The sequence below is a fragment of the Amblyraja radiata genome, unplaced genomic scaffold, assembly GCF_010909765.2.
Source record: "Amblyraja radiata isolate CabotCenter1 unplaced genomic scaffold, sAmbRad1.1.pri S104, whole genome shotgun sequence".
NCBI classification, from domain to species: domain Eukaryota; kingdom Metazoa; phylum Chordata; class Chondrichthyes; order Rajiformes; family Rajidae; genus Amblyraja; species Amblyraja radiata.
Window position 1 is genome coordinate 49,223 of NW_022630095.1, and position 23,261 is coordinate 72,483.

Consider the following 23,261-nt stretch of genomic DNA (forward strand, 5'->3'; position numbering starts at 1 on the left):
CATCCCAACTCTGCTGGAAACGGCGTTACCGGGAGAGAGCTGGAGACATCAGGTGCGAGGAGTGGCCCAGTAGGAGGGTGAACTACAGTAGGAGGCGCCCCACGGGACACAAAGATGGGTGAGGAGAGGGAGGTCTGTTCACAGGAACTGCACCAGGACATCGAGCTCGCAGGCGGATCGGATTTGGACTTGGAAAATGGCGATGCCTACATGTGTAATATGTGCTTTAAGAATTTCACTGTACAGTTACATATTGAACTACTGAACCGGTGACCAAACATCTGTTCCTATCAGCACTCAGCTCTCCAACTGATTCGTCCGCAACAAACAGGGATTATCCTTTGCTATCTTGCAGACATTCTCTATTATCATAGCTGAACGTTACAATTCTGCATTAAATGGTACTACTTCTGGTCCTGAACTATCTCAACTATGGACAGGTGATCTCTTTCTACCTTTAACCAACCTCTACCATCTAAATCAAACATATTTGGTTATTTTACCGTTGTGTGTGATCTGGCCAAGTATAAATGACTACCATTTGTTACCAGTGTAATAAAGACAATGTGTATTTACTTTATTGATTAAAATAGTGAATGCAGAAAACAGTGGAAGTGCAATGGTGGATGATCCATTATCAGAACTGGGACTGTAATCAAATGCTGCTCAAACTGCTGAGTGTTTCCAGTATGTTTCTCTTTTTCATTCAGATCTTCTGGAAGAACAATATTTAAAAAATGTTCCATGCCCAAAAAACCGGTTGTGAAAGTCACACGTCATCCTACAGTGGTCAATAGATTTGTGCAAAGTTCATATTTGCACTCACATACCCAATAGTTCCAACTCATTTGAATAATGAAATGAGAAATGACATATACAAAATGCATTCTGTGTTGCAAATCCGAAATCCTCACAGTATCCTTTCCTCTTACTATCATTCTGCTGTAACTTCTCCTGGGATCAATAGGATCACTCAGATCACTGTGACCAGAGGACCAGAAATATGTGGAATTCGTCTTACAGAAGGCTCAGAAAGGCCTTTACTCTGGCAATTGAGGAAGTTTTATCAGCAAAAATATCTGAAAGCGGAAATAACAATCTGACGGTTTCATTATGAAATAGTTCCCTGAGCATTCAGCCATTTAGTAAGTGTAAAACAAACTGGGACATTTGCTTTGACTCCAGCCGACTGCTCAGCGCATTCAACACATCAATTGTTGATTGCAACTTTATACAAGGAGACACAGAGATAAGGAAGTGTAAGGTGTGAAAACTACAAAGACATCAAAGGGGTTAGGGATCAAGGAAAATGTAGATATAGATATAGATATGCCATTTATTGTCACTATACATGTACAATGAGATTAAAAGCATTTCGTACTCAGTGCATACATATAATTTAGTACAAAAAACAAGAAACAGAAAGCAAAACAAGGGGGGGAGGGTAGGTGCACAATTCTGCGGCACTATATACATATCTATAAAGGCAAAATGGTGAAGGATGAATAGGTAGTATTCTTTGGCAGATTTTTAAAGTTATATTAAAATATTTAAAATTATTAAAAATTACAATTACAATACACATTACAGTTCCAAATTTCAGTACGTGGATAGAGTAGATGGAAGTCCGGGTGTTGGGCTGTGAAGTCAGTGCATGTGTGAGTTAAGAGTAGTTATGACTTTCGGAAAACAACTGTTCCTGAGTCTATTTGTCCTAGTTTTGATGCACCTATAGCGCCTTCCAGAGGGCAGCAGGTCGAACAGTCCAAACGCAGGATGGGAGCTGTCCTTGATGATATTCTTTGCCCTGCTAAGGCAACGGGATGTGTAAATATCCATCAGGGAGGGGAGAGGGCAACCAATGATCTTCTGTGCTGTCCTAGTTACCCTCTGAAGCCTCTCCCTGTCTGCCATGGTGCAGCTGCCGTACCATGCTGTAATGCAGTATGTCAGCAGGCTCTCGATGGACGAGCGGTAGAAGGTCAGCAGCAAAGATCTTATAGCGGAGCAAGATAGGCTACTCCTGCGAAATGCAATGGACTGACGTGTAGTACGCTATGGAGGGGATCATGGGCATTTTTCCACGCCCATTTTAGTAACCTGAGCCTACCTGACCCGACCCGACTCGCAGTGTAATCAATGTTGTGGGGCAACAGTTTGTGTGGGTTAGATTCATAAATCTGTCAGTTCATACTTCTTGTCAACAATAACATTTGATTCTGGTAATTGTCTTTTTTAATGTTTTTTAAATCATTTCTTTTAAAATGGTTCACAAGCAGTGTTTGAGTTGATTTTGTAGTAACCGGAACCGACCCGACTCGCAGGGTGATTGACATTGCGGGGGAAGTTTTTGTGCGTGATATAGGGTTCGATTCATAATTCTGTTAGTTCATAATTCTGTTAATTCTTGTTAAAGAATAAAATGTTTATAAACACACATACATGAAAATTATATAAATGTATATAATCATATAACACACACAATTATATTTCTTCTGATCCAATAATGAACTTTATTTCAGACTAGACAAGGGACATTAAATAAGAAACATTGTAAATAAGAAACTTATCCCCCCCGGCACTCCCTCGCCTGCCCCCTCACTTAAATGTCTCCCCCCCCTCCTATGCCCCTCTCGCTCTCCCGTTGCCCCGGGCACCACTCCCTCTCCCCGCTGCCCCGCACTCTCTCTCCTCGCTGCCCCGGGCCCCGCACTCCTTCTCCCCGCTGCCCCGGGCACCGCACTCTCTCTCCTCTCTGCCCCGGGCCCCGCACTCTCTCTCCCCGCTGCCCCGGGCCCCGCACTCCTTCTCCCCGCTGCCCCGGGCCCCGCACTCTCTCTTCTCGCTGCCCCGGGCCCCGCACTCCTTCTCCCCGCTGCGGTTCCAATCTTTGGCCGGAAGCAAGAGGGCGGAGCAAAATGGCGGAACAAGATGGCGGAACAAGATGGCGGGGGCAGGTTGCTAAAATGAGTCATAAAATCGCCCATGAATCCGCCCATGAGCGTACTACACGTTTGCGTGAGAGTAATCCATCTTGCTCCGCTATAGGATCTTTGGTCAGCAGCAGGTTAGAGTCCAGGTTGTGCTTCCTGAGAACCCTCAGGAAGTGCAGCCGCTGCTGAGCCTTCTTGATGACCGCTGTCGTGTTGTCTGTCCAGGAGATGTCAGCAGAGATAAGGACGCCGAGAAACCGGAAGGTGTTGACCCTCTCCACACACTCGCCGTTGAAACAGAGTGGGCAGCTATCTGCAGAGCCAAAAGAGATGGGGGAGATATTGAACAATTTCTTTTCTTCGGTATTCACCAAGGAGAAGGATATTGAATTATGTGAGGTAAGGGAAACGAGTAGAGTAATTATGTATACTATGAGTTTCAAAGTAAAAGAAGTACTGACACTTTTGAAAAATATAAAAGTGGATAAGTCTCCAGGTCCTGACAGGATATTTCCTAGGACATTGAGGGAAGTTAGTGTAGAAATAGCCGGGACTATGACAGAAATATTTCAAATGTCATTAGAAACGGGAATAGTCCCCGAGGATTGGCGTACTGCGCATGTTGTTCCATTGTTTAAAAAGGGTTCTAAGAGTAAACCTAGCAATTATAGACCTGTTAGTTTGACTTGGGTGGGCAAATTAATGGAAAAGATACTTAAAGATAATATATATAAGCATCTGGATAAACAGGGTCTGATTAGGAACAGTCAACATGGATTTGTGCCTGGAAGTTCATGTTTGACTAATCTTCTTGAATTTTTTGAAGAGGTTACTAGGGAAATTGACGAGGGTAAAGCAGTGGATGTTGTCTATATGGACTTTAGTAAGGCCTTTGACAAGGTTCCTCATGGAAGGTTGGTTAAGAAGGTTAAACTGTTGGGTATAAATGCAGGAATAGCAAGATGGATTCAGCAGTGGCTGAATGGGAGAAGCCAGAGGGTAATGGTGGATGGCTGTTTGTCGGGTTGGAGGCAGGTGACTAGTGGGGTGCCTCAGGGATCTGTGTTGGGTCCTTTTTTGTTTGTCATGTACATCAATGATCTGGATGAAGGGGTGGTAAATTGGATTAGTAAGTATGCAGGTGATACCAAGATAGGGGGTGTTGTGGATAATGAAGAGGATTTCCAAAGTCTACAGAGTGATTTAGGCCATCTGGAAAAATGGGCTGAAAGATGGCAGATGGAGTTTAATGCTGATAAATGTGAGGTGTTACACCTTGGCAGGACAAATCAAAATAGGACGTACATGATAATTGGTAGGGAATTGAAGAATACAGTTGAACAGAGGGATCTGGGAATAACCGTGCATAGTTCCTTGAAGGTGGAATCTCATATAGATAGGGTGGTAAAGAAAGCTTTTGGTATGCTAGCCTTTATAAATCAGAGCATTGAGTATAGAAGCTGGGATGTAATGTTAAAATTGTACAAGGCATTGGTGAGACCAAATCTGGAGTATGGTGTACAATTTTGGTCGCCCAATTATAGGAAGGATGTCAACAAAATAGAGAGAGTACAGAGGAGATTTACTAGAATGTTGCCTAGGTTTCAACAACTAAGTTACAGAGATAGGTTGAATAAGTTGGGTCTTTATTCTCTGGAGCGCAGAAGGTTAAGGGGGGACTTGATAGAGGTCTTTAAAATGATGAGAGGGATAGACAGAGTTGATGTGATCAAGCTTTTCCCTTTGAGAATAGGGAAGATTCAAACAAGAGGACATGACTTCAGAATTAAGGGACAGAAGTTTAGGGGTAACATGAGGGGGAACTTCTTTACTCAGAGAGTGGTAGCGGTGTGGAATGAGCTTCCAGTGGAAGTGGTGGCGGCAGGTTCGTTGGTATCATTTAAGAATAAATTGGATAGGCATATGGATGAGAAGGGAATGGAGGGTTATGGTATGAGTGCAGGCAGGTGGGACTAAGGGAAAAAAAATTGTTCGGCGCGGACTTGTAGGGCCGAGATGGCCTGTTTCCGCGCTGTAATTGTTATATGGTTATATGGTGGTTATATGTAGGAGGACCAAGTCGGTGCTGTGCCTCCTGAAGTCGACAATGAGCTCTTTTGTTTTCCTGGTGTTCAGAGCCAGATTGTTTTCTGAGCACCAGGTTGTCAACTTCAGGACTTCCTCTCTGTAGGCTGCCTCGTCTCCCTTTGAAATAAGTCCGACTACAGTAGTGTCGTCAGCAAATTTGACGATGCGGTTGTTGTTGTGGGCCGGACTACAGTCGTGGGTGTAGAGACAATATAGGAGGGGGCTTAGCACACAGCCCTGTGGGGAGCCGGTACTCAACCTGCGAGTGGAGGAGAGGTGGGGGCCGAGTCTCACAGTCTGGGGCCGGTTGGTGAGGACATCTTTTACCCAGGCACATGTGAGAGTGGGGAGGCCGAGAGTGACCAATTTATTAATGAGAATGTCCGGAATGAATGTGCTGAAAGCTGAGCTATAATCCACAAAGAGCATCCGGACGTAGCTCTGCCCTTGCTCCAGATGGCTCAGCACAGAGTGGAGAGTAACGGTGATGGCGTCTTCCGTGGATCTATTTTGGCGATAAGCGAATTGGTGGGGGTCGAAGTCTGGTGGTAGATAGTCCTTGATGTGCTGGAGGACCAATCTCTCGAAGCACTTCGTGATTACCGGAGTGAGGGCCACGGGACGGTAATCATTTAAGCTAGTGATGGGAGACTACTTCGGCACTGGGACGATTGTGGCTGATTTTAGGCAGGACGGAATAACTGCCTGGTCCAGGGAGAGGTTGAACATTCTGTTGAAGATACAATACAATACAATACAATACCTTTTATTATCAGATGGCAGTGAGCTGGTGGGCACACGCTTTGAGCACCTTACCAAGTACTCCATCTGGGCCGGTAGCCTTCTTGGGGTTCACTGCCAGGAGCACCCGTCTGACATCGTGCTCCCTGACAGTGAGTGGAGTAGCACAGGAGCCAGGTGAGGGTGGGAGCAGGGCTATAGCAGGTGAGTGCTGCTGTTGTGATGTTTCAAAGCGGGAGAAGAAGCAATTTAGCTTTTCGGCCAGCGGCACACTCAGGTCTTCTGACTTTGTGGCATAGCCTCTGTAGTTTGTAATGTCTTGTATGCCCCGTCATACCTCCCGTGTATTATTGCTGGAAAAGTGGGACTCTATGCTCCTCTTATGGTCCGCCTTGGCTTTTTTAATTCCACTTTTCAGATCGGCTCGAGCAGCCCTGTACAGAACTCTGTCACCTGACCTGAAGGCAGCATCGCGGGCTCTGAGGAGTGTGCGGACCTGGCTGGACATCCAGGGTTTCTGGTTTGGGAAAACCCGAATGTTTTTGTCCACAGTCACGTTTCCGATGCAGAACTTGATATAGTCCAGCACCGTTTCTGTGAGAGTTTCCAGATCCTGGTGTTCGAATATCCTTCAATTCAATTCAATTTATTGTCATTTGGACCCCTTGAGGTCCAAACGAAATGCCGTTTCTGCAGCCATACATTACAAACAAATAGACCCAAGACACAACATAATTTACATAAACATCCATCACATTGCTGTGATGGAAGGCCAAAAAAACTTTTCTCTCCACTGCACTCCCCCCCCCCCCCCCCCCCGATGTCAGAGTCAAAGTCAAAGCCCCCGGCGGGCGATGGCGAATTGTCCCGTGGCCATTAAAGCCACGCCGGGTGATGCAAGGTCGCACACCGGGTCTTGGTGTTAGAGCCCCCGGCGCGCGCTCGCAGAGTCCCGCAGCCATTCCAAGCCGCGCGGGGCGGTGATGTAGGCCCCGCTCCAGGAGCTCTTCAACCCCGCAACTCGGGCGGGAGAAGTCGCCGTTGCGGGAGCCCGGAAAAGCGGTCTCCCTCCAGGGACCCGCGGGCTCCCGGTGCCGTCCGCCAAACCCGCAGTTGCAGCCACCGAATCTCCGGGGGTCGGGTCGCAGCAGCGTCCACCACAGCTCCACCCGCTCTGGACTCGGCCGCTCCTCGTTGCAGCCCCAACGACAACGGAGACCCGACAAAGAAAAGGTCGGGTCTCCCGTGCAGGGAGAGATTTAAAAGTTACCCCCTCCCCCCCCCCCCCACACCACCCCCACCCCCCACACACATACCCCAACAAAAATAACAAAAACTACATAGAAACATAGACATAAAATAATAAAAACGCAGACGGACTGCAGAGGCCGCTGCTGACGAGAGACGCGCCGCCTACCGAATATGTCCCAGTTTGTCTGTGTAAAGCAGTCCTGTAGTTTGGAGAGTGCATTTTCAGGCCAGGTTGTAACAGACTTTATGGTGGGCCTGGCACTGCGTCTGAGGGGAGTGTAGGCTGGGGAGAGCAGGAGGGAGAGATGATCTGACTGGCCGAGTTGGGGGAGGGGGATGGCTCTATACGCGTGCTTAATATTGGTGTAGACATGATCCAGCGTGTTCACCCCTCTAGTAGAACACTTGACATGTTGATAAAATTTCGGCAGTACAGTCTTCAAGTTGGCCTTATTAAAGTCCCCTGCAATTATGTGAACACCTTCGGGATGGTCCTGCTGCTGTTCATTAATGGTGTTCAGCAGGAGAGAGAGTGCCGTGTTTACATTGGCGTCAGGTGGAATATACACAGCCGTGACAATCACTACTGTTAGTTCTCTCGGTAGAAAAAAAGGCCGGCATCTTACAGACATGTACTCCAGGTCAGGGGAACAATGTTTGTCTATGATTATCCCGTTCTTGCACCAATTCTCATGCACGTATATACAGAGGCCCCCTCCCCTGCTCTTACCGGAGTCCATAGTCCTGTCCCCGCGGAGCAGAAAGCGTCCTACTAGCTGCATGCTAGCACCATGTAGAGCCGGGTGAAGCCAGGTTTCGGTGATAATCATAATACAGCAGTCACGAACATATCGATTTCCAGCGAGTTGTAATTCCAGGTCATCCATTTTGTGAACCAGGGATCTGGCATTGGAGAGATACAGGCTCGGTAGAGGTGGCTTGTGTGGTTGTTTTCTTAGCCTTAGCAAAACACCGGACCTGCGGCCTCGCTTCCGCTTCCTCTCCCTCCTCCGTCTGCGCCGCCTCTCAGACCCGACGACAATCCACGGGGACCCCGATGGTCTCGCTATGTCGCCCGGGGTGTTATGCGTGCGATGGAAGACACCCGAAACAGATGTCCGATGCTGGTCACCGATATACACGAGGTTCTGGCGGGTGTAGCGGGTGTAGCGGATGTTCGCAGAACCGACAGCAAAGACGTACACGGACAACACAACGTACACGAACAACAAGAAAGAGCACCGAGACAGAGAGCCGTGAGCCGCTGCGACTGTGCGCGCCGCCATCTTGGATATACAATAGATAATTGTTAATTGGGAGAAGGTGACAACGAAACTCACAGTGATAACCTTTAATCACGGGACAGTCAGACTGGTCGGAGAACTAGGAAGGGGGTTGGGTGGAGATAGAGGGAGAGCAAAGGTTAGAGAAGGCAATATTCATACTGCTGGAGTGTAAGCTGCCCAAGCCAAATATGAGGTGCTGTTCCTCCAATTTGCACTGTGCCTCACTCTGACAGTGGAGGAGGCCAAGGACAGAAAGGTCAGTAACTCAGCAGTTCAGGCAGTAATTCTGGAGATAAGGAATGGGTGTGTTTCGGTTTGAGACCCTTCTTCAGACTTTCAGTCTGCCTTCCCGAGTTACTCCATTAATGTAATGTACTGAGGCTTTTATTCAACCATATTAATCTGCAGATAAGTTGCCCCTCGGCCTAACAAGGATATTCCACCATTCAATAAGAACACAGCTGATCTGATTTGAACCTCTCTCCAAACGGCTCACATGGCTCTTTGCCTCATTTCTTAGAAACAATGTATGCAATTGTGCCTTCAGCACTATAGACAATAGACAATAGGTGCAGGAGTAGGCCATTCGGCCCTTCGAGCCAGCACCGCCATTCAATGTGATCATGGCTGATCATCCCCAATCATGCACAATCAAGAATCTGGCAAGCTCCGCCTTACAAATATCCACTGACTTAGGCTCCACAGTCGTCTGGTGCAATGAATCCCACAGATTCACCACCCTCAGGCTCAAGAAATTGCTCATCATCCCGCTCGTGCCTTCTCCCGATATCCCCCGACTTCCTATTTTTAAGAGCCCTATCTAACTCTCTCTTGAAAGCATCCAGAGAACCTGCCTCCACCGCCCTCAGTTAGTGTAGAAATAGCCGGGGCTATGACAGAAATATTTCAAATGTCATTAGAAACGGGAATAGTCCCCGAGGATTGGCGTACTGCGCATGTTGTTCCATTGTTTAAAACGGGTTCTAAGAGTAAACCTAGCAATTATGGACATGTTAGTTTGACTTCAGTGGTGGGCAAATTAATGGAAAAGATACTTGGAGATAATATATATAAGCATCTGGATAAATAGGGTCTGATTAGGAACAGTCAACATGGATTTGTGCCTGGAAGGTGATGTTTGACTAATCTTCTTGAATTTTTTGAGGAGGTTACTAGGGAAATTGATGAGGGTAAAGCAGTGGATGTTGTATATATGGACTTTAATAAGGCCTTTGACAAGGTTCCTCATGGAAGGTTGGTTAAGAAGGTTCAACTGTTGGGTATAAATGAAGGAGTAGCAAGATGGATTCAACTGTGGCTGAATGGGAGAAGCCAGAGGGTAATGGTCGATGGCTGTTTGTCAGGTTGGGGGAAGGTGACTAGTGGGGTGCCTCAGGGATCTGTGTTGGGTCCTTTGTTGTTTGTCATGTACATCAATGATCTGGATGAAGGTGTGGTAAATTGGATTAGCAAGTATGCAGATGATACCAAGATAGGGGGTGTTGTGGATAATGAAGAGGATTTCCAAAGAATGGGCTGAAAGATGGCAGATGGAGTTTAATGCCGATAAATGAGAGGTGCTACACCTTGGCAGGACAAATCAAAATAGGACGTACATGGTAAATGGTAGGGAATTGAAGAATGAACAGAGGGATCCGGGAATAACCGTGCATAGTTCCTTGAAGGTGGAATCTCATATAGATAGGGTGGTAAAGAAAGCTTTTGGTATGCTAGACTTTATAAATCAGAGCATTGAGTGTAGAAGCTGGGATGTAATGTTAAAATTGTACAAGGCATTGGTGAGACCAAATCTGGAGCATGGTGTCCAATTTTGGTCGCCCAATTATAGGAAGGATGTCAACAAAATAGAGAGAGTACAGAGGAGATTTAGTAGAATGTTGCCTGGGTTTCAACAACTAAGTTACAGAGAAAGGTTGAATAAGTTAGGTCTTTATTCTATGGAGCGCAGAAGGTTAAGGGGGGACTTGATAGAGGTCTTTAAAACGATGAGAGGGATAGACAGAGTTGATGTGGACAAGCTTTTCCCTTTGAGAATAGGGAAGATTCAAACAAGAGGACATGACTTCAGAATTAAGGGACAGAAGTTTAGGGGTAACATGAGGGGGAACTTCTTTACTCAGAGAGTGGTAGCGGTGTGGAATGAGCTTCCAGTGGAAGTAGTCGAGGCAGGTTCGTTGGTATCATTTAAAAATAAATTGGATAGGCATATGGATGAGAAGGGAATGGAGGGTTATGGTATGAGTGCAGGCAGGTGGGACTAAGGGAAAATAATTGTTCGGCACGGACTTGTAGAGCCGAGATGGCCTGTTTCCGTGCTGTAATTGTTATATGGTTATATGGTTATTGCATCTTAACAGGCGGAGGACCAGCATTCTGGCGGCAGCTTTGCCACGGCTACACGGGAAGTTTTAACCTGATTAAGGGGGGTGGGGTGTCAAATGGAATAGTCGAAGGAGTTAAAGGGAAAGATAGTGAAGGGATTGTTAATGACCCCAGAATTAACGGGAAAGGATGCTCACAAAGGGATCGGAGCGTATGGCCAAGTGTAATAGGGATCGACGTGAAAGGTGAGATGCTTAAGGAATTAAATGTATTGTATATGAATGCGCGAAGTATAAGAAGTAAAGTTCAGGCTCAGTTAGAGATTGGTAGGTTTGACATTGTGGGGATTACTGAGACGTGGCTGCAGGAGGATATGGCCTGGGAACTTAATATTCAGGATTTTACATCCTATAGAAAGGAAAGGCAGGTGGGAAGATGTGGGGGGAGTGGTGGTTCTGCTGGTGAGAGATGGAATTCAGTCCCTTGCGAGGGAAGACATAGGGACTGACGAGGTAGAGTCACTATGGATAAAGTTGAGGAATTGTAAAGGCAAGAAGACACTAATTGGTGTTATTTACGGACCCCAATAGTAGCCCGGATGTAGGGTGTAAGTTGCAGCAGGAGTTAAAACTAGCATGTAACAAAGGTAATGCCACCGTGGTGATGGGGGATTTCAATATGCAGGTAGACTGGGAAAATCAGGTTGGTTCAAGAGTTTGTAGAATGCCTCCGAGATGGATTCTTAGAGCAGCTTGTAATGGAGCCGACCAGAGAAAAGACAATTATGTATTTAGTGTTGTCCAATGAACCAGATATGATAAGAGAATTCGAGGTAAAGGAACCGCTTGAAGGTAGTGATCATAACATGATTAGTTTGAATCTGCAATTTGAGAAGGAGAACGTTAAATCGAAGTGGCAGTGATGCAGTTGAACAAAGGGGACTATGAAGGCATGAGAGGGGAGCTGGCCAAAGTAAACTGGAAAGGGATCCTAGCAGTAATGACGGTGGAATAGCAATGGCAGGAATTTCTGGCCATAATGCGGAAGACGCAGGATCATTTCATTCCAAAAAGGAAGAACGATTCTAAGGGGAGTAGGAGGCAACCGTGGCTGTCAAGAGAAGTTAGGGATAGAATAAAACTAAAAGAATAGATGTATAAGACAGCAAAGAGTAGCCAGAAGCCAGAGGATTGGGAAACTTTCATAGGACAACAGAAGGAAACAAAACGGGCAATACGGGCTGAAAAGATGAAGTACAAAGGGAAGCTGGCCTGGAATTTAAAGGCCAGTAAAAGATTATTTCGATATGTTAAGGGAAACAGAGTAGCAAAGTCAAATGTGGTTCCCTTGAAGGCAGACACGGGTGAACCTATTTGGGGCAACAAGGAAATGGTAGAAAAGTTGAATAGGTACATCGGATCTGTCTTCACTAAGGAAGACACAAACAATCTCCCAGATGTACTGGAGGACAGAGGATCTAATGCAGACTTTGCGCCCCACCCAAGGTTTCCATGCGGTTCCCGGAGGTTGCAGGTGGTTGCCGGACGTTGCAGGTAGTGGAAACAGGTAGGGAGACTTACAACAACCTCCGGGAACCGCACGGAAACCTTGGGTGGGGTGAAAAGTCTCCAGAGGTTTCCGTTTAGGTTTCCTAAGTGGGACGGGCTTAAGGGGGTAGAGGAACAGAAATTAATTTTCATTAGGCGAGAAATAGTATTGGGTAGGCTAATGGGACTGAAGGATGATAAATCCCCTGGGCCTGATGGTCTGCATCCCAGGGTCCTCGGGGAGGTGGCTCTAGAAATAGTGGACGCATTGGTGATCATTTTCCAATGTTCAATAGATTCAGGATCAGTTCCTGTGGATTGGAGGATAGCTAATGTTATCCCACTTTTCAAGAAAGCAAGAGAGAAAACGGGGAATTACAGACCAGTTAGCCTAACGTCGGTGATGGGAAAGATGCTGGAGTCAATTATTAAAGAGGTAACAATGGGGCATCTGAATAGCAGTAAAATGATTAGTCCAAGTCAACATGGATTTATGAAAGGGAAATCATGCTTGACTAATCTTGTGGATTTTTTTGCGGATGCGACAAGTAAAATGGATGAAGGGGTGCCAGTGGATGTAGTGTATCTAGACTTTCAGAAGGCCTTTGATAACGTCCCGCACGGGAGACTGGTGACTAAAATTAGACCACATGATATTGGGGGTAGGGTCTTGACATGGTTGGCAGACCGGAAGCAAAGAGTAGGAGCGAAGGGTCCTTTTCAGAATGGCAGGCAGTGGCGAGTGGAGTGCCGCAAGGCTCAGTGTTGGTGCCGCAACTGTTTACCATATATATTAATGATTTGGAAGAGGGAATTAGGAGCAACACTAGAAAGTTTGCGGATGACACAAAGCTGCGTGGCAGTGTGAACTGTGAAGAGGATGTTAGGAGGTTGCAGGGTGACCTGGACAGGTTGAGTGAGTGGGAGATGCGCGGCAGATGCAGCATAATGTAGATAAATGTGAGGTTATCCACTTTGGCGGCAAAAGCAAGGGGGCAGATTATTATCTCAATGAGGTTAGGTTAGGTTAGGAGGAGGTGCAGCGTGACCCGGGCGTCCTTATACACCGGTCACTGAAAGTTGGTTTACATGTACAGCAGGCAGTGAAGAACGCTAATGGAATGTTGACCTTCATAACAAGATTATTTCAGTATAGGAGTAAAGAGGTTCTTCTGCAGTTGTATAGGGCTCTGGTGAGACCACATCTAGAGCATTTTGTACAGTTTCGGTCTCCTGATTTGAGGAAGGACATCCTTGTGATTGTGGCAGTGCAGCGTAGGATCACGAGATTGATCCCTGGGATGGCGGGACTGTCATACGAGGAAAGATTGAAAAGACTAGGCTTTTATTCACTGGAGTTTAGAAGGACGAGGGGGTATCTTATAGAAACATACAAAATTATAAAAGGACTGGACAAGCTAGATGCAGGAAAAATGTTCCCAATGTTGGGCGAATCCAGACCCAGGGGCCACAGTCTTAGAATAAAGGGGAGGTTATTTAAGACAGAGGTGAGAAAACGTTTTCACTCAGAGAGTTGTGAATTTATGGAATTCCCTGCCACAGAGGGCAGTGGAGACCAAGTCATTGGAAGGATTTAAGAGAGAGTTAGATAGAGCTCTAGGGGCTTGTGGAGTCAATGGATATGGGGAGAAGGCAGGCACGGGTTATTGATAGGGAACGGTCAGCTATGATCACATTGAATGTCGGTGCTGGTTAGAAGGGCCGAATGGCCCCCTCCTGCACCCATTTTCTATGTTTCTATGTTTCTATGTCAGGATTGTCCCGTTTCAGCTCACCGTGGGCTCCAGATCAAGGAACACGGCCCGGGGGACGTGCTTGCCCGCCCCCGTCTCGCTGAAAAAGGTGTTGAAGGAATCGTCGCCGCCCCCGATGGTCTTGTCGCTCGGCATCTGTCCATCCGGCTGGATCCCGTGCTCCAGGCAATACAGCACCCAGCAAGCGTTGCCGACCTGAACTCCGGCCTGGCCGATGTGGATGGAGATACACTCACGCTGGAGAGAGCGAGAGAAATAGGGGGTGGGTCGGTGGAGGAAAGGGGGAAGAGATGATTGTGTTATTCCCACGGATATTGGGTCCGAGTGCTAACATTTACCCCACGCCACACCACAGTGTGCGACTGGATCAACGCGTTTGCCCAGCGTGGTCACCGCGAAAACACCCTCCACTCGTGGGGCTTCGTTCCCGGTTCTGCAGAGTTATCCCGGCTCTCCCCATCACCGATTTCACACGACGCCCCGCCGCCCAGCCCCGGGATCACCACCATGATGTTCCTTCCAGTCTCTCAGCTCCAGACAATGTGTCGCATTCGCCGAACGCGTCCCAATTATACCCCGCCCAATAGAACGTTCATACACCCGGGCCGCGCTGTGATTGGCAGCCAGCGACCCGTGGAACGCGGAGACAAAGGCACAGGGTACACCGATTGGTTCTCAGCGCGAGTGACGCAACAGAGGCGACCTGTTCTTCGAACCGCGCAAAGAACCGTCGGCATCTCGGCGTCACAACCGAGGATCATTGGGCGTTTCAATTGTCGCGTCAACACGGACACCCCCAACGCCCAATAGTCGCAACATCAGCCCACCAAAAAGAGAGTAATACATTAAGATAAACGCAAAAAGCTGGAGTAGCTCAGCGGGACAGGCAGCATCTCTGGAGAGAAGGAATGGGTGACATTTAGGGTCGTGACCCTACTTCTCTCAGTAATTCAGTAATGAATTAAACCCGAAATCAAATCCCTGTTGTCGAAAGTCTCAAATCTTGGCAACGTATTCGATGCATTTCAAATGCTGTTGTGATACCTGCCTCGATTGCTTCCTCCGGCAGTTTGTTCCAAATTCACACAATGTTCTGTGTGAGAAGGTTAGCCCTCAGGTTCTTATCAAAATTGTACTCCCTCACATTGAATATTCTCTTCTCATCTTTCCCCTCTGGTAAATGATTGTGCTCGATATCTATTCGTCAAGATTACATTATTGATTTAGTCGATAAACCTCCCAATTGGAATTGGTGACATATTTCGAAGATAGAGCGAGTGTCTTGCGCCTCCCATACTGAAATAAAATCCATCCACTGTTAGGTTAGTTTATTAATATCTCACATACCTGCTACCGTAAAGTATAATCGCCTGGAAGTCCGGTGGCAGCGTTATGTGGCTTTGCATCGGCCGAATTTGGAGTATTGTGTCCACTTTCGATGTGGAGGCATTAGAGAGGATATAGAGGAGGTTTATCACGATGCTGCCTGGTATTAGCTTTAAGCAGGTTGGACAACCCTGGGTCGTTTGCTCTGTAGCGTTTAAGGCCGAGAAGAGGCGCGATGGTAGTTTACAAAATGATGAGACAGAGATAGGTTAAAAGTCAGAACATTTTACGCAGGATAGAACTAGCAAGAACTCGAAGGTCTGATATATGGCGAGGCCCTGGCATTTTAACTGAGATGTGCGAGTATTTATTTTGCACGGAAATTGGTGGGTGCCTGGAACACGGAGGTATTTAAGAGTTTTTAGTCGCGCACACGAATATACAGAGTATGGAGGGATATAATTCACATGCAAATAGAGGACTGTGCTTTAACTGGGTACCATGTTGGGAAATGTATTAGAACAGCGGTGTCTGCTGCCACAAGGCTCACCCACGGGCACTTCCATCATTTGACTTCCAAATTTCCTCAGAGAAGATCAAACCTTACCCGCTCCCTTATCTCAGAGGACTTGTGGAGGCAGAGATCAGCCATGATTGAAAGGCGGAGTGGACTCAATGTCTTCATTAATTTCCTATAACATGTGAATTTGTGAAGTTATAGGGCCCTATACATATTGTCCTGTCAGAAGGCTCTGAAATTGAAAGGATTCGAATGCAGGCTCACCGAGAAGAACTGAAGCAAAACCAAACTCCACACGCGAATGGAACCGAAAGATAGAGACCTGGAACCGACAGAACCCAGAACTGTAATCGAACATACAGAATGCTGAACTGACAAGTCGGCACCTAATTGGTGAAGATCTCAGGTATGTTTTCCGTGTGATAGATGAAGGGAGTAGATTATATGGACGTGTAACTCCTTATAGCTCAGGGTCGGTGTGTGGAAACAGTCTCAAGTGGAGGCATAGCAAATGTGACAGGAGCCCTTCCGCCATGGACGCCTCCTGGCGTCCTCTTTGGCTGGTCCGGATATTGGTGATGAACGTCACGGTTCACGTTGGGGACCAGAATGTGACGGGCAGGAATCCATCACATCTCCACTGGACCCGAACCCTCACAGTCGGTCAAGTAGTGGATCTCTCTGCCACGCCGTCGGGACTTCAGCAGTGTACACCGGACCACCGTTAATGGTGCGGGAAGGCGGAGGTAGCAGAGGGGCGGGAGCCAGGGAGCTGGAGGACACGGGCTTAACCCGGGATTCGTGGAAGGTGGGGTGAAACCGCATAGTTCGGGGCAGTCTTAGGCGGACAACAGAGCGAGATTTAGGCGGACAACAGAATCGAGAATGGGCCAATAACACGGGGTGCCAACTAATGCCCCTGTCCCACTTAGGAAACCTGAACGGAAATCTCTGGAGACTTTGCGCCCACCCAAGGTTTCCGTGTGGTTCTCGGAGGTTGCAGGTGGTTGCAGGAGGTTTCAGATAGTGGTAGCAGGTAGGGAGACTGACAAAAACCTCCGGAACCGCACGGAAACCTTGGATACGGTTACAGGGGCATTACGGGACTCAACGCGGAGGGGGAAATCTCGGGTGGACAGCCATACTCTCTAACCAAGCCGATAGCGAGGGACAGAGGTCGACCCAGAACCGTATGGCCATGAGGGGAATTTAGCAGGAGCTTCTGAATTCTCTCCCAGTAGTTTCCATTAACATAAAGTTCAAGAGGGAGAGTAGATATGGAATGGTCGGATATGGATCACGCGCAAGCATGGTTAGTTTAATTAGACATTGTGTTTGACACGGACATTGTGGCCGAAGGGCCTGCTCCTGTGCTGTACTGTACTGTTCATGGGAATCTCGCACTCACCGTAACATACTGAATAACGAGACTATTTATGATTGTGACACTCCACACCCACAGGTCCCCGAGGACTTTCATGAATCGGGTCTCTGCACCCACTGACCAAACCCTGCCCCGGGAACAGTTCCCATCCCGAGACACACCAGGATGAAGGTCATACGGAATAGGAGTAGAATTATGTCATTCGGCCCATCAAGTATACTCCGCCATTCAATCAGATTAGTTGATATTTTTCTACCTCCTAATCCCATTCTCCTGCCTTCTCACCATGACTTCTGACACCTGTACTAATCGAAAATATATCTATTTCTGCCTTAAAAATATCTACTGACTTGGCCTCCACGTCCTTCTGTGGCAAAGAATCCCACAGATTCGCCATCTTCTGACATAATAAATTTCCACCTATCTCTTTCCTAAAAGAATGTCCTTTAATTCTGAGGTAATGACCTCTAGTTCTAGGCTCTCCACTAGCCATCCTCCCCACAACCACTCTATCCAAGTATTTCACTGTTCTGTGTGTTTCAATGAGGTATCCCGTAATTCTACTAAATTCCAGCGAGAATAGGCCCAGTAACGTCAAACTCTCCTCATCATACGTTTACCCAATCATATAACCATATAACAATACAGCACGGAAACAGGCCATCTCGGCCCTACAAGTCCGTTGCGAACAATTATTTTCCCCTAGTCCCATCTACCTGCACTCAGACCATAACCCTACACTCCTTTCCCATCCATATACCTATCCAAATTATTTTTAAATGATAAAATCGAACCTGCCTCCACCACTTCCACTGGAAGCTAATTCCACACAGCTACCACTCTCTGAGTAAAGAAGTTCCCCCTCACGTTACCCCTAAACTTCTGTTCCTTAATTCTGAAGTCATGTCCTCTTGTTTGAACCTTCCCTACTCTCAATGGGAAAAGCTTGTCCACGTCAACTCTGTCTATCCCTCTCATCATTTTGAAGACCTCTATCAAGTCCCCCCTTAACCTTCTGCGCTCCAGAGAATAAATACCTAAATCATCCCCGGGACCATTCCACTAACCCTCTTCTGGGCCCTCTCTACGCCTACGCACCCTTCCTTAGATATGAGGCCCACAACCGCTTACAATATTCCAAACGTGGCCTCACCAACGTCTCATGAGGCCTCACCATTACACTCCTTATATACTAGTCTCCTGGAAACTGAGATGGCACATTGGCGCAGCGGTCGAGTTATATGCATAGATACATAGGTACATAGACTATATGTGCAGGATTAGGCTATACGGCCCTTTGAGCCAGCACCGCCATTCATTGTGATCATGGCTGATCTTCAACAATCAGTACCCCGTTCTTGCCTTCTCCCGATACCCCTTGATTCCGCTAGCCATAAGAGGTCTTTCTAACTCTCTGTTGAATGCATCCAGTGAATCGGCCTTCACTACCTTCTGAGGCAGAGAATTCCACAAATTCACAACTCTGTGTATGAAAGAGATTTTTCCTCATCTCAGTCCTAAATGGCCTACCCCTTATTCTTAAACTTTAAAATGTTTCCTGCATCTGACGTGTCCGATCCCTTAATAGTGTTGTATGTTTCTATAAGATACCCTCTCATCCTTCTAAATTCCAGTGAATACTAGCCCATTCGCTCCATTCTTTCATCATATTTCTGGCCCGCCATCCCGGGTATTAACCCCGTGAACTTACGCTGCACTCCGTCAATATCCTTCCTCAAATTAGGAGACCAAAACTGCACACTATACAACGGGTGTGGTCTCACCAGGGCCTTGTACAGCAGCAGAAGGACGTCTTTGCTCCTATACTCAATTCCTCTCGTTATGAAGGCCAACATGCCATTAGCTTTCTTCACTGCCTTCTGTACCTGCATGCTTACTTTCAGTGACTGATGAACAAGGACACCCAGATCTCGTAGTACTTCCCCTTTTCCTAAATTGACACCATTCGGATAATAACCTGCCTTCCTGTTCTTGCAACCTCACATTTATCCACATTAAACAGCATCTGCCCACTCACCCAACCTGTCCAAATCGTCATAGCATCCACTTCACAGTTCACACTTCCACCCAGCTTTGTGTTAGCTGCAAATCTGCTATCCCAACACACAATATGTGCAGCACAATGCCATTCGGTCCTTCGAGCCGGCACCGCCATTCAATGTGAACATGGCTGATCATCCACAATCAGTAGGCCGTTCCTGCCATATCCACATTGAACTGCACCTGCCATGCATCTGCCCACTCACCCAAACTGTCCTACCCTGCATCCTCATAGCATCCTCCATACAGTTCACATTGCCACCCAGCTTTGTGTCATCTGCAAATTTGCTAATGTTACTTGTTATCCCTTCATCTAAATCATTAGTATATATTGTAAATAGCTGCGATCGCAACACCGAGCCTTGTGGTACCCCACTAGTCACTGCCTGCCATTCTGAAAAGGACCCGTTAATCCCTACTTTTGTTGCCTGTCTGCCAACCAATCCATGTCGGCACTCTACCCCCAATACCATGTGCCCTAATTTTGCCCACTAATCTAAAATGTAGGAACTTATCAAATGCTTTCTGAAAGTCCAGGTACACTACATCCACCGACTCTCCCATGCCCATTATCCTAGTTACATTCTCAAAAAATCCAGAAGATTAGTCAAGCATGATTTCCCCTTCGTAAATCGATGCTGACTCGGACCGACCCTGTTATTGCTATCCAAATGTGCCGCTATTTCATCTTTTATTATTGACTCCAGCAACTTCCCCACCACTGATGTTAGGCTAACTGGTCTATAATTCCCAGTTTTCTCTCTCCCGCCTTTCTTAAAAAGCGGGATAACATTAGTTACCCCCCAATCTCCAGGAACTGATCCTGAATCTATTGAACATTGGAAAATGAACACCAATGCGTCCACGATTTCTAGAGCCACTTCCTTAAGTACCCTGGAATGCAGATCATCAGGCCCTGGGGATTTATCAGCCTTCAGTCCCATCAATCTACTCAACACCATTTCCTCCCTAATGTGGATTTCCTTCAGTTCCTCCCATGTCCCAAGGTCACTAGTACATCAGAAAGATTGTTTGGGTCCTCCTTATTGAAGACGGATCCAAAGTACCTGTTTAACTCATCTGAATGTCCAGGTACACTACATCCACTGGTTCTCCCTTATCTATTTTACGTGTTACATCCTCAAAAATGTCCAGAAGATTAGTCATGCATGATTTCCCCTTCGTAAATCCACAAATGGACAAGAGAGAGCCCGTGGATGTAGTGTACCTAGACTTTCAGAAAGCATTTGATAAGGTCCCACATAAGAGATTAGTGGGCAAAATTAGGGCACATGGTATTTGGGGTAGGGTGCTGACATGGATAGAGAAGCGGTTTGCAGACAGGAAACAAAGAGTAGGGATTAGCGGGTCCCTTTCAGAATGGCTGGCAGTGACTAGTGGGGTACCGCAAGGCTCAGTGCTGGGACCGCAGCTATTTACAATATACAGGACATTCGGCCCTTCGATTCAGCACCGCCATTCAATGTAATCGTGGCTGATCGTCCCCGATTGATAACACGTGCCTGCCTTCACCCCATATCCCTTGATTCCACTAGCCCCTTCGACTTGCAAATTATAATTTTGGGAATCCTGTATCAGGTTCCCAAGTTCCTTTGAACCTCAGATTTCTGAATTCCCTTTTCCTCTATAAAATAGTCTTCGATTGAATCTTAGTATCAAAATGCCGGTCTCCGCAATTTGCTACGCTGTAGTCCATCTGCCATTCATTTGCCAACTTTCGAAACATGCCCAAATCCTTCGACAGAGTCGCTGATTTCTCTACACTATCTGCCCCCCACACCTACCTTCGCAGCATCACCAAACTTCCCAACAATCATTCAATTCCCTCATCCAAATCATTGATATACAGCGTGAAGAGCGTGCCACCGCACCGACCGCTAGCCTCTTGCAGCCAAATCAGAAAGGCCACCTTTATTGCCACTCTTTGCCCTCAGACATCCGTGCAACCTGTTGTCCAAACTGTGCAGGAAAGAGCTGCAGATGCTGGTTTAAATCGAAGATAAATACAAAATGCTGGAGTAACTCAGTCTCTGGAGAGAACAAATGCTACCTGTCCAGCTGAGTTACTCCAGCATTTTGTGTCTATCTGCTATCCATGATATATGCCGTTTGCCACAAAGATGATTAGAACGCATTTAGAGTATTGTGTTCAGTTCTGGGTACTATGTTATAGGAAACATATTGTCAAGCTTGAAAGGGTTCACTGCAGATTTACGAGCATGTTACCAGGACAAGAGGGACAGGGCTTTTGGGAGAGTTTTAGTAGGCTGGGTCGCTATTCTTTGGAGCGCAGGAGGACGAAGGGTGATTGTATAGAGGTGTTAAAAATCACGAGAGAAACAGGTCGGGTAGATGAACAGAATCTCTTTCCCAGAGTAGGGGAATCGAGGACCCGAGGATATAGATTCAAGATGAAGGGATAAAGATTTGATAGGAATGTGAGGGGTAACCTTTTCAAACAAAGGGTGGTGGATGCATGGAACAAGCTGCCAGATGAGGTAGTTGAGGCTGGAACTATCCGATCGTATAAGGAACAGTTAAACAGGTACATTGATGTGACACGTTTGGATGGATATGGTCCAAGGGCAGGCAGGTGGGACTAGTGTATCGGGGACATGTTGGCCGGTGTGGGTAGTTGAGCCGAAGGGCCTGTTTCCACACAGTATCACGCTTTGACTCTATCACTCTATCAAGCCATCAATGTGATATCCGTGCGATTCATCCTAACGAGATTGGAGATAGCTGGGGTTCTGATGGATTGCACGTCATCATATTTGTAGAGTGCATCTGGCAATCAATCAAGATGTTCAACCAGACTTTATTAATCAGCGATTTATCAATTGGAATCTAATTGCATGAACTCGTCACAATCAAGGGCCACTCACCGCCACCCTCCCTCCCTTCCATCCCTTAAGTCCCTGTCATTCACTCTTCTCTCAACTTCTGTTGGACAGCGTGTACCAAAGCATGAAAGAAGTACCACCTGATTCAGGGACAGCTTGTTCCCAGCAGACCTCAATTGTGCTACCTTCCTGTGGTCCTCATGCTTGAAAATAAAAATGCTCTTTTTATTCTCTAGATGTGACACTATACTCTGCACCTTGCTCATTTGTTTCGTGTTGCGCTACCAGATATACTGAGGAGTGATGTGATCTGCCTGGATAGTACGCCAAACAAATATTTTTTTCACAGCACACGTGATGGTAATGAATCAATAAGCATTGATCTTAGACAATGGGATGATAGACTGGAGATCCCGGATTATGAAGTGATTAATGGAGAGAAATTGATGGTTATCTCTTGTATGCGTGGGATTAACATCACATTCGCTGTGATCTGCAGCAATGTTTCCACTGGTAAAGTAGCTAAATTAATACGACCAGTTGATTGCATGGGGTTTGGAAATCAAATAGTTGGCGCTAGGTATCATTTGTAGGCATGTGGTCAGATACTTTAATTTCCAGCTGTAATTGATAGATTGCAATCTGGGAGGTGAAGGCAGACAACGGATTGCGTCACTGAAGGTCCATAGTTCTACGTCACACACTGTGGATTATTAATCAACGAGCGCCTTGGAACCTTCTATGTTTGTTTCCTGTGGCAACCAAGGTCATTGTTCTCATTGCCCAATCGGCGCGCGTTTGGCCAACGCTACCGTTCTATCCCGGGGACCGTATAAATACCGGAGCGGCGCCGCATTGCGTCACAGTCTCGAGAACCACGCGAGCGGAGCAACATGGTCAGCGCGCGGTAGAATGTCCGCGGGACGTGCGTGTTCCCCCGGGCGAGGGATCCACGGGGGAAGGAAGCGATTGTCTACAGACACCGGACTCGGGAAGGGGAGATCGCACCCGGGGAATGGGAACGTGGTGGGTAACTGGGAACTGAGAGCGGGAATGAGACGGCGACGGGGGTAGGGCGCAGGGAAATATTGGGCAGGGAAATGAGGAATGTAATTTCGAGGAATTTGAGGGTTACATTCGGC

General features: G+C 46.9%; 1 long non-coding RNA gene across 1 annotated transcript in view; it reads left to right on the top strand.

Annotated features, from left to right (window-relative positions):
- The window catches only part of LOC116969110, an 18,069-nt gene extending 5,616 nt beyond the window's left edge, over window positions 1-12,453 (top strand). Inside the window, exons 2-3 of the long non-coding RNA XR_004410625.1 lie at window positions 1,058-1,060; window positions 12,434-12,453. This is a non-coding gene — a long non-coding RNA (uncharacterized LOC116969110). The remainder of the gene's footprint in view (window positions 1-1,057; window positions 1,061-12,433) is intronic.
- The last annotated feature ends 10,808 nt before the right edge of the window (window positions 12,454-23,261 follow it).